The sequence below is a fragment of the Stegodyphus dumicola genome, chromosome 1 (genome assembly GCF_044657685.1).
Source record: "Stegodyphus dumicola isolate Sdum_Otavi_A_Nest chromosome 1, ASM4465768v1".
In the NCBI taxonomy this organism is placed as follows: Eukaryota; Metazoa; Arthropoda; class Arachnida; order Araneae; family Eresidae; genus Stegodyphus; species Stegodyphus dumicola.
Window position 1 is genome coordinate 107,705,402 of NC_140768.1, and position 11,244 is coordinate 107,716,645.

General features: G+C 31.4%; 1 pseudogene; it reads left to right on the forward strand.

Annotated features, from left to right (window-relative positions):
* The first annotated feature begins 7,907 nt into the window (after window positions 1-7,907).
* On the forward strand, window positions 7,908-11,244 carry LOC118184730 (uncharacterized; annotated as a pseudogene).

The following is an 11,244-nucleotide window of genomic DNA, read 5'->3' on the forward strand; positions in this document are numbered from 1 at the left end:
TGTAGAAAGACTAAAAAAGAACTATAGGTTGTTTTAATTACTGGAATTGTATGTTTTGCCAATGCTCCTTTATGTGGGAAGTTTCAGCATTGCACAACATTCTTTTCAGACAAATCTCATTTTTGCCTTACCATTACGATGGTCTTATCTTAGTCTGGTGACATTTTAATAACAGATATCATGACCCTTGCATTATGACTTATCCTATCAGTCTATCACTAATGGTTATAGTTTAGGGTACCATTAGCACTGTTACTCATGCCTAATATACTACATTACAGGCACCCTCAGCAGCAATCACACATTACAGGCACCTTCAGCAGCAATCACTACATCTTAAAATTGTGTGCCCTGTTGTCTTCCCTCCCTTTCAAGATAGCCTGCTGCTGAGTTTCAATATGATCACAATATTCCACAGTTTTTCATTGCCTATTAGGTCATTATGCTGCCTTGGCAAAAAAAAAAAAAAAAAAAAAAAAAAAAAGCACAATGGCAAAATTACAACAAAAATCTTAAAATACTTATAAGGCCACACAAAGATGCAAAATGTTTACAGTCTGAGAAGATTGATGACAGAATATTTAAATTTAAAAGTAGCTCATCAAGAAGAATCTATTAGGTCCAAAAAAAAAATTCAGAGCATGATTGTAACAAACACTGTTTGAAAATGTATACACAGTGTAGTATTAACATGCAAGCATATACTTGTGAATGTATTGACCTTAGTATTCAAAATAATTTGTGCAAACACATTCTTTCAGCAGTAATGTACAATAGAAGTCAAACAAGTTATTCTGGAGCAATCATTAACTTCTGAAAAGAAGGAGCACAAAATTTAGAAAAACCACACATAAACTTCACTTCTGAGAAATCAACTATCATATTTTTTTTTAATCACTAGTAAATGAAATCCAAAAATTGTGCAATGAAAATAAAAATTTGCAGACTACATTAACAGACAAAATATTTCAGCAAATCATGCAACATTTAAATGCTGTTCAAAAATTATTACAGTTGTCAGAAAATTACAACACAATAAATCAAAAAATATATATGCACTAAATTTGAATCTACAAGTAAAAAGATTATTCTACAAAAAATATTTTTCTCAACAAAAATTTGTAAAAATATAAAAGCTGAACAAACCTACAGCAAATGAAACTGAAAGGTTCACAGATATTTTATTAGGACAGCAAAGGAAATGATTATAACAATTCAATACAGAAACATCACTAATAAGTTAACTTTATTTTGTTTGATAAAGAAATTTAATCATACAAGCTGATCATTACTTTTACTGTTAACTGCTTCTGTAAGTTTCTTTCTTTCTATATTAATAATTTAGAACAAACTATGAGAGATTATATGATTATTTCAAGTGGCTTTAGAACTTTTAAGATGTTTAAGAGATAATTTCATCTAGGAAATCTATTTTCTAAATGAAAGTGTGCTATGATTAAAGAAAACATTTGTAAATAATCAAACTTTTGAAAATAACATGACTAATGTAATATGTTTTGTCAATTACATCATAACTAAGATTTTACTTTTTTTTAAAAATTTGTTGCTGTAAATATTATTTGTTGAATATTTTATAGATAATAAAAATTTTGTGCATGCGCTTAATGTTGTAGGTAATTTCGAATGCTTCATCCCAAAAATTTAATTCTTTATTCAGATTTGTGAGAAAAGAAAAGAAAAAGAAACTTAACATTTATTAATAATAATGTGTATCCAACTTTTTATTAATTTCATAGAAGAATTTTATCTAGAATGTTGAATACTTGTATATACATTCACAGTCATCTACTTCCTTTTTTTTATTAAAGAAAAAGCTCATTAAGCTGTTCATTCATAGAATGCTCCAAAAACGTCATCCTTATTACAAACAATGCATATTTTCCTATAGCTTTAAAATTAGTTAAATTATTTCCTTGTACAAAATAGTTCCTTATGTTATCACAAGAACGAAAACAGCAACTTCATATGACATTGAAATGTAGTTCAGAATTAATCACTTATAAAATTTCATTATGCAATAAATCTTTGTTTTTTATTGTATTTTGATAGTGATTCTGTATAAATTGCATTCATAAACTGATAGAGCTATTGCTGAAGGAATAATAACTAATTGTACAGATATTTTTTTATATGGCGCAGATGCTTAAACAGTGTGATGTCCTAGAAATTATTTCATGTATATTAATATAAAGGTTGACATGTAAAAATATTATTTTTGAGACAACTGGCAAAAAGCCTGCGAATTCACGCAGGCTAGGCCCAGTATAATAACGGTAAATGTAATGGAATATTATTTTTGAAACTCGAATTAAATAATCAATGATTCAGCAACCGCCAAAATACAAAAACAAGCAGCACCAGGAGATACTCTCAAAAGGCATAATCTAATATAGTATGGAAAACTTGAGATTATAAAAGAAAATAAGATTACACTATAAAACTATATAAACACATTCATGTTTACATCGTCAGCCATTCACGATTACTCCGCCTATAAATGACGTCATTTTCAAGTCAAACATAATTGGCCATCATCAGAAGGGTACGGCGCGGAATCTAGCTTCTCGTAGTACTGTGGCGTTCCGACAGATACTTCAACTTCTATTCATGAGATGGCGCCACGTGTAAAATCCAGTTCTTGATCGGAGTAGCAAAGCGACGTCTTTACTCACTCTTTGCCATATTTTTTGCTTATCTTGCTTATACGACCGGCCATCTCGAACCTCTAGATCTTCCTTACTATTGGTGAGTATTTCTTTTTGCATTATGGTGACTCTCGGTGGCATTACATAGTTTTAAAGTAATCAGGCGCTAAATCACGAAACTTAAATTATGCTAACGCGTAGCGGTGCACAATGCACCAAAGATATGCAGCATACTCCAGGCTTCCCGTTTTGGAGAATAAATAGATTAAAAAATCTCGAAACTGAGCGAGAAAAGTTTATACAAAAAGGTCATGATGAGGGACTTACATCTGAAGATAGAAAAAATCTCTTAGAAATTGAAGATGAAATAGTTTTACACAATTCCATATTAGAAACTCTAATATCAGATGAATTATCACCAACTAATTCACCTAAAAAATTACCGATAATCGATCATCGTGAAAAAGAAAATAACCAAAATAAGGATAAAAACAATACCAATTCAAATGAAAACCAAATACAATCCCATGAAAATACCCCTACTAGCAGTAAACTAACTAAATTAGAAAGTAATCGATGGCGCACCATGCCCAAGCAACGTAATCAACAGAAAAATTCAGCAGATAAATCGCCAAATCTGGCTACCATAAATCCTTATGACATACTGCAACTGGAAGTTACTTTAAATGATGATACAATAGGTAACCATTCAGACACTCAAAATAGCATAAATATTCAAAATAACTCTGATGATGAGCATGCTAATTTTCAAAACTTTGAAAAACCAAAGAAATATGCTAATAAAATACCTCCATTCGTAATAACAGACACCAACGTAAGCTGGAAAACTCTAAACAAAACGTTAACTGAAAAACTCAATATTAAAAAATTGGATGGTAAACTAAAAGGAGGCAACTTAATAATTAAAGTTTTTGAATTAGAAGAATATAGAAAAATACAAGAATATTTTAAAGAAAAGAAAATAACCTATCACTCATATATACTGCACTCTGACAAAACCGTAAGAGCTATAATTAAAGATCTACCAAATGATGTAACTGAACAAGAAATTGAAGAAAATTTAAAAGACCAAGGCATACCTATCATAAAAGTAAAACATTTAACTAAAACTACTAATGGCATTTCAAATCTGATTCCAGTATATTATATCGAAGCACCCCGAACTGAGGATGGGAAAAAATTAATGCACGTAGATAAAATAATAGGACTATGGGTACGAGTTGTTAAATATCAATCCAAACCTGGGCCTACACAATGTTATAATTGTCAACGGTACAATCATACACAGCGAGCCTGTCACAATACACCTCGTTGTGTAAGATGTGCAGAAAACCATCGTTCACACCTCTGCCCTTTTAAGGGCACTCAAAATTATGATGCGAAGTGTGTCTTATGTTCAGGATCACATCCAGCATCCTCCATATCTTGCCCTCGTAGACCAGGCAATCAAAATAATGAAACAAGCAACGACATTCCAATGAAAATTCAACCATCTGCCATGAAAATAAGCCAAAGTTTGGATAATACTACAAAATATCAAAAAAGCCAAATAGGATCACATGACCCTATCAACCAATCGGAAAATAGCATATCCTACTCTGCTGTACTTCAAGGAAAAACCCAAACTCAAGAAAATAATAATACTAATAATAAGAAAGACCAAAGAAGCAATAGAAATCAAAATAATTCCCATGAAAGCAAAGGAAAAAATTTAGATCAATTTATAGCCTTCATGGCTTCTATATATGATCTCTATGATGACTTCTGTCAAGCTAATACCATCACGGAAAAAATGTCAGTAGCTTTCGAAGCACTTAGAATCTATGAAAACATCAATAATGACTAATAGCAACAACCACAGAAATTACTCAAAGGCAATAAGCTTAATTATATTAAATCCGTCTTCTACAATTGTAATGGAGTTATCAGGCAGCACCTGCAAATTACAAAATTTATCTTTGAAAACAACCTCGACATCATGATGCTAAATGAAACACATCTGAAACCCAATAAAATATTCAAAATTGCCAATTACAGTATTTACAGAAATGATAGATTACATAACAGTGGAGGAGGCACTGCTATAATTATTAAAAATTCTATTAGACACATGGAATATCAACTTCCTATATTTAATTCAATAGAAGCCTGTGCTTGTCTTGTGTATAGCAATAATATTAAACCCTACCTCTTTGTCTCGGTTTATAAACCACCACAGAAAATCATCAATACGGCTGAAATTGCTTATATTTGCAATTTGGGTTACCCCACATTAATTGCAGGCGACTTAAATTGTAAACACCCAGCATGGAATTCAAAATATACAAATAGTAATGGCAATAGACTGTATAACTTTATGCAAAATTCTATTATCAATATCCATTCTACAACTGAACCTACCCATATCTCTTCCTGCAATAGTCATATCTCAGATGTCATAGACATTCTCATTACTAGCAATATCCCACAAATCCCAGATCTTATCAATATCCCTGAGCTGGATTCTGATCATAACCCAATAATGTTCATCCTTAATAATATCATTCATTTCATGCCTCCCCAGCCAACTAAAGTCAACTGGACAGACTTTAAATACATTTTAAATGATAATATCTCTGCTACTGCTAGTATGACTACTCTCGAATTAATTGACAATGCAACAACTCATCTAAATAATAAAATTATTGACTCCATCAATAAAGCTTCTAGAAATTCTACCAAAAAAGACTACTCTCTACCACAAAATATTACTGAAGAAATTAGAATCAAAAATAGACTTAGGAAAATATGGCAAAGAACTCGTACCCATACTGATCACATCAACTATAAAAGGGCTTACTATAAAGTTAAAAAATTATGCGATGATTATAAAAATGACAACTGGAACGATTATGTAGAAAAATTATCACACACTGACCACTCTATTTGGAAATTAGCAAAGAAACTCAGAAGAAATAATGAAAAAATTGGACCTATTGAATGTAACAACAATATTATCCATCATCCTGAAGACATAGTTAATGAATTTGCTAATGTATACGAAGAACAATTCAACATCAATAGCATGAATCACCAAGAAGACAATAGCATAAAAGAATCTGTACAAAATTTTCTTAACTCCAATAGGAGTACAGCAAATTATCCTACTACACCTACAGAAGTTATTCATATCATTAAACAGCTAAATCCCAAAAAAGCAAGTGGATATGATAAAATATCCAACACAGCAATTCAGAATTTTCCTAAAAAAGCTGTTATTTATTTAGTCAATCTGTTCAATGCCTGTCTCAGAAAAAATTATATCCCTACTGCCTGGAAACATGCCACTATAATTATTATTAAAAAACCTGGAAAAGATAAAAAATTGACAGCAAGCTACAGACCAATCTCTTTACTACCAGCCATTTCAAAAATCTTTGAAAAAATTATTCAAAAACGACTACAGCAATATGCGCAAGACAATAATATCATCTCTCCCTTTCAATTTGGATTTAGAAAAAATTACTCCACTATTCATCAAGTTTCCCGCATCGTTGAGAAGATTGGTGAAGCTTTTAATAAAAAGGAAACTGTCGCCGCTCTTTTCCTCGATGTGGAGAAAGCGTTCGATAAAGTGTGGCATACAGGTCTCATTTACAAATTAATTAAATATAACTTTCCTGCTGCATTAATTCAAGTTATTCACAACTACTTGCAAAATAGATTTTTTCAAGTCCGCATCAACAATAGTTATTCTACAAAAAGAAGAATAAATGCTGGTGTCCCTCAAGGAGGGAATTTGGCTCCGTATTTATATATCATCTATACCAATGACTTTCCTATCTACCCAGGTACTGAAATAGCCCAATATGCAGATGACACTGCAATTTTTTCTATTTCAATCAACCCTTCTCATGCGCAATATAAATTACAACAAGCAGTTGACAATATCCAAGATTGGCTAACCAAATGGAAAATTAAAATTAATCCCCAAAAAAGCAATAACATAATTTTCAAAAGAACAACTAGAAGACCGGTTTGTGAACAGCTTCATATAAATAATCAACCTATAAATAGAGAAAACACAGTTAAATATCTAGGCATCCATCTTGACTACAAACTCAACTTTAAAGAACATCTTCATGCTACCAAAACTAAAACAATGCAGGCCTTCATGAGTGTATACTCTATTATTAATAGCCATTCAAAGCTTAGCATTAATACGAAAAGAATAATCTATTTACAACTTATAAGACCTACCATGCTGTATGGATCACCTGTCTGGGCTGCAGCAGCAAAACAAACAGAAATCAACTTCAAGTTATTCAAAATAAAATTATTAGAACCATGCTGGGTGCCTCTTTGTTTATAAGAAATGAAGTATTACATAGGGATCTAAACATTAACACAATAGATGAAGAAATTCTCAAAACAGTCTACAAATTTTACAATAAAATGCAACAACATCCCTCCAATATTATTCAAAATATTGGCAACTATGACTATATAATTGAGCAAAACTATAAAAGACCTCGAACAATTCATCATAATGTTCGGTGGTGAATTTTGCTATAATCATCTGTAATTTATCATCATCATTATCACATGAATTACTATTTAATCAAGATTTTCTCCACTACTATTCTATGTACATTACTGAAGCAAGTGTTCTCATATTAAGATTATTGTTTCTTATTGGCTAACTACAGTCACACCTATTTATCCAAGTTCTCTTTTATTTCATATTTATCAACAACTCATTTATGCAATTTTATACACTAACAAAGAATGTTAGTATTTATTGTCATGCATCTATTATTTAAAAATTTGTAAATATAGTCGAAAATACTACAAATTATGAAAATTCAAGCTTTTCTCGCTCTCGCCAATCACCATTCTGGATCGGAAACACGTGACCAGTCTCTCAATTTACATCTCAAGAATTTGATATAATATCAAATATTATATTCGATATTTGACTTTATTATATAATTGATATTTGACTTAATAAAATCCTTCATAATTCCTGAAGAAAAAATTCTACCATTCATAAAGCCTTAATTGGATTATTCATAGATGAGGCATGTACTTTAATTAGTACGATACTCATAGTCTAATGCTACGACCTGACCTGACCTGACCTGACGTCTTTACACTAGCGTCTACGGAGAGAAGGCAACTTTTGGGATCGTGATCTGATCCTCATTTCTTATGCGCATTCGCTTTTGCGCATCATATGACGTTTTTCTCTGACGCTGAAATTTGTTTATAATTCCTGTTTGATTTCGTGCGCATTATCTTTATTATATCTCTTTCACGTATTTATAATGAGTGAAGAATTTTTAAATAAAAGGCCCTTCTCAGGGCCAAATACTTCGGAATATTCTGATCAATTGATTCAGAATATTAGAAAATGTAATACCAGTTTAAACGAGCTAGATGATGGTACCCATGATCAACTAGACATTGCATCTGAAATTCACAGTTCCGCTTTGAATACGAGCGATAACATCTTTCAGACAACAATTTCAAAATCTTTCAGCTGTTCCGTATGCAAAAAGTGTTTTTCAAATGCCAGCAATTTGAAGCGTCATTTGAAGAACATACATTGCAATAAAGAACACATTTCTGCTGCAGAAGTATCCAGTTCAGATTATAAAAAGCATGACATTTTCAATGGTAATTCGATTTCAAATATATTGGCTACAAAATCCACAGTAAGTTCATAAAACTTTAACTGCCCTGATTGCAAAAAATGTTTCGCTAATGGCAGCATTCTCAAACGTCATTGCATAAAATTCCATATGCTACAACAAACAATGCTTAAAAAGAAAGTTCTTACATTCAAATGCAGTTTATGTAGTCGTCAATTTAATAATAACAAAAATTTGCTGTTTCACAAGCGAAGAGTGCATTCGCTGCCCTTAAGCATTCGGCGTAAAAACTTATATAAATGCCCATTATGTAATGAAAATTTTTCAAAGAAAAATTTTACTCTACACTTACAAATGGAACACGAAATACCCATGGAAAAAGAAGAGAGAGAATTCTCTACGTTTGAGGATTTCATGCTGTGGAAGGAGAGTTTTGAAAGAGAAACAAAATCTAAATTTGTTAAATTTACAAAGGAGCATGACCAATTGCACGTAAAGTATATTTATTTTGGATGCCATCATTCAGGACATTATATATCTAAAGTGCAAGGTATGCAACATTTAAAAATACAAGGGAGTAATAAAATAAACTCTTATTGCCCAGCCTCTATAAAAGTAAGCCAATTTAATAACGGAAAGTGCACTGCTTACATCAGAAAAACCCACGTAGGTCACAAAAATGATATAGGTCATCTGCCTCTTTCAAAATCAGAACGACAATTATTAGCAACTAAAATTGCTGGAAAAGTCCCTTTCGACGCAATTTTAGATGAAATTTGGGATTCTTTATCGGATACAGGGTTTGAGAGGTTGCATCTTTTGACAAAGAAAGACTTATGGAACATTGAAAATTCTTATAATCTGCAATCAAATGCTGTAAGGCATAAAAATGATTGTGTAAGTGTAGAAGCCTGGGTGAATGAAATGGCGAGCGAGGACAACAACTGTATTCTATTTTACAAGCCTCAAAATAAAATTTTAGAAAATTATCCCGAGTTTAAAAATGATGATTTTGCATTAATTATAATGAATGACTCCCAGAGGCACTTACTACAGAAGTTTGGAGCAGACTGTATATATATAGATGGCACCCATGGGTTGAACAGTTATGGATTTGAACTAATCACACTGCTCGTACTGGATGATTTGCGTCAGGCTTTCCCTGTGCATTTTTTATTACGAACAGAACTGACCAGGAAGTTTTGTCAGTGTTCTTTGCACATCTGAAGGATAAAGTAGGGCAATTAACACCTAAAGTATTTATGTCTGACATGGCAGAATGCTTTTTTAATGCATGGGTCAGACAAATGAATGTGCCTGAAATGCATTTGTATTGTACATGGCACGTAGACAGGGCATGGAGGAATAACTTAAAAAAAATAAATGGAAAAGAAAAACAAATTGAAGCGTATAAAATTCTAAGAATACTATTGCAAGAGTGTGATATCCACACTTTTAAAATAATGATAGGAAGTGCAATTAAAAAATTTTCTGAAGACAAAGATACACAAGATTTTGCAGTTTATTTCAGAAACAATTATGGAAACAATACAAATTCTTGGGCATATTGCTACCGATTGCACAGTGGATTAAACACAAATATGCACATAGAGCGCATGCACAGAACACTTAAATATATATATTTGCATGGCAAAAATATCAAAAGGCTCGACAAAGCAGTGCATGCTATAATGAAGTTTGTCAGGGACAAACTAATAGACAGACTGATCATTGTTCACAAAGGCAAACTAACTAGTAAACTAAAGGAACTGAGGAAAAGGCATAAAGCAAGCATGCTCTTAAAAGCAGAAATTTTGGAGCAGGAGGATGGGTGGGTAATATCTTCTTCCAAAAATACAGAATTGTATCATGTACAGGAGATAACAAAAGAATGCGACTGTCCACTATTATGCAAAGAATGCAATGCTTGTATTCATAGATATACTTGCAGTTGTGTTGATTCTGCAATCCGCTGGAATATGTGTAAGCATATTCATTCAGTTTGTTTAAAAAATAAAAGTAAACTTCCAGAATCAAATGAAGATAATAATCATGAGCAGTCTTTTCAAATTGATTTAGCTTATGAAGAATCTGATATTTTGCTTGAAGGATTTAAAAAAAATAAACAATCATGTGTATCACCATCGAAACTTAAAGATAATCTGCAAAAAGAATATGCATTGCTAATTGCCTCACTTTCTTCATCAGAAGAATATGAATTGCTTCAAAAAAATATTGTATCATTAAAAGCAAAATTAGGTGCAATACGTTTAAATAAAAATCCATCTGATATGCCAAAAAATGTACCTTCAAATAAAAATATTGACACTCAAAGAAGATTGTTTTCAACGAAGAGAAAAAGGAAAGCAACTTCTGTTCCAAAGCTGACAGTGGTAGAAGCTCAGGATACTGCATTAGACCTAATTCAATATCCAAAAAGTAAAAAATGACAAAACTTCTCTAAATGTTCTAACAAATATTCTAGTTTTACATGTATGTGTTCTGCTGCTTTTTGCTTTATATAAATATTTTGAAATTTAAGAAAAAGTGCTTATTAATATGAAAGTGAAAAAAAAAATTCCATATTTTCAACATTTAAAAATTACAGTTGTAGGTCCTCCTGAATTATAATGGCTATAATATTTTAGTGACATATTAACAACATATTAATTATTAACAACATAATGTCATAATTAAAATCAATATATTAATATATATATATTGATTTTAATTATTATGACATTATGTTTAGTAGATAGCTTATACTTCTGTAGTAAATTCACGTATCTTTTAAAATTTTCATAAGTAATCTCATCAGTGAAATGAAATAAAACCAGTTACTTAAATAATTTATCATATTTTATGTACCATTTGCTTATGGCTTGCCTGGTTAAGAAGTAATTCAGATTTATAGACATGAATAT